Raw genomic sequence first — 1,777 nt, 5'->3', positions numbered from 1 at the left:
AAGCTTCGTCTGAATCCTAACAAGTGTACATTTGGAGTCCGTTCCGGCAAGTTATTGGGCTTTATTGTCAGCGAAAGAGGTATTGAGGTTGACCCTGCCAAGGTCAAAGTAATACAAGAGATGCTTGCGCCCAAAACTGAGAAGCAAGTCCAAGGTTTTCTTGGCCGCTTGAATTATATCTCCAGATTTATATCCCACATAACTGCCACATGTGCGCCTATATTCAAGATCCTCTAGAAATATCAGAGTCATGATTGGATCGAGGATTTCCAGAAGGCCTTTGACAGTATTAAAGAGTATTTGTCTGAGCCTCCGATTCTGTCTCCGCCTGTGGAAGGGAGACCCTTGATTATGTATCTGACAGTTCTTGAAGACTCTATGGGTTGTGTCCTAGGTCAGCAAGATGAATCAGGGAAGAAAGAATATGCCATCTACTATCTGAGTAAGAACTTCACTGATTGTGAGTCTCAATACTCAATGCTTGAGAAGACATGTTGTGCTTTGGCTTGGGCTGCTAAGCGCTTATGCCAGTATATGTTGAATCATACAACTTGGTTTATATCCAAAATGGATCCAATCAAGTATATCTTTGAGAAGCCTGTTTTAACTGGGACGATTTCCCGTTGGCAGATGTTGTTGTCTGAGTATGATATTGAGTATCGAGCTCAAAAAGCTATTAAAGGTAGTATCTTGGCTGACCACTTGGCACATCAACTAATTGAGGATTATTAGTCAGTTCAGTACGACTTCCCTGATGAGGAGATTCTGTATTTGAAAATGAAATATTGCGATGAGCCTACGCTCGATGAAGGGCCAGAGCCTGGTTCCCGATGGAGCATGGTGTTTGATGGCGCTGTAAATCAATTATGAAATGGTATTGGGGCAGTGATTATTACTCCTTAGGGCACACATTTTCCTTTTACAGCAAGGCTTACTTTCAAATGCACGAATAATACAGCGGAGTATGAGGCCTGTATTATGGGTTTAGAAGAGTGTATTGATCTTATGATCAAGCATCTTGATGTTTATGGTGATTCGACCCTTGTTGTTAATCAGATTAAGGGTGAATGGGAGACGAATCATCCCGGCCTCATCCCATATAGAGATTATGCGAGGAGGATTTCAACTTTCTTTACCAAGGTTGACTTCCATCATATTCCTCGAGATGAGAATCGGATGGCAGATGCCCTTGCTACACTTGCTTCGATGATTATGGTGAAATTCTGGAATGAAGTCCCCAATATTACTGTGATGCGCTTGGATAGACCGACTTATGTATTTGCAGTTGAAGAAGTGAAAGATGACAAGCCATGGTATTTTGACATCAAATGTTTTCTTCAAAGTCAGATTTACCCACCTGGGGCATCTGTTAATGATAAGAAGACTTTGAGGAGATTATCTGGCAGTTTCTACCTCAATGGCGATGTGCTTTATAAGAGAAACTTTGACATGGTTCTGCTCAGATGCGTGGATAGACACGAAGCAGACCTGTTGATGACTGAAGTCCATGAGGGTTCATTTGGTACTCATTCCAATGGACATGCCATGGCAAAGAAGATGTTGAGAGCAGGCTACTATTGGCGGACAATGGAGTCTGACTGCTGCGAAAATGTGAAGAAATGCCATAAGTGTCAGATTTATGCAGATAAGATTCATATTTCCCCGACACTTCTAAATGTGATTTCATCTCCATGGTCTTCCTCTATGTGGGGAATTGACATGATTGGCATGATAAAGCCAAAAGCGTCCAACGATCACAAATTTATTCTCGTAGCAT

The sequence above is a fragment of the Lathyrus oleraceus genome, chromosome 5 (genome assembly GCF_024323335.1).
Source record: "Lathyrus oleraceus cultivar Zhongwan6 chromosome 5, CAAS_Psat_ZW6_1.0, whole genome shotgun sequence".
Lineage (NCBI taxonomy): Eukaryota > Viridiplantae > Streptophyta > Magnoliopsida > Fabales > Fabaceae > Lathyrus > Lathyrus oleraceus.
Note: the sequence above shows the minus strand (reverse complement) of the source record.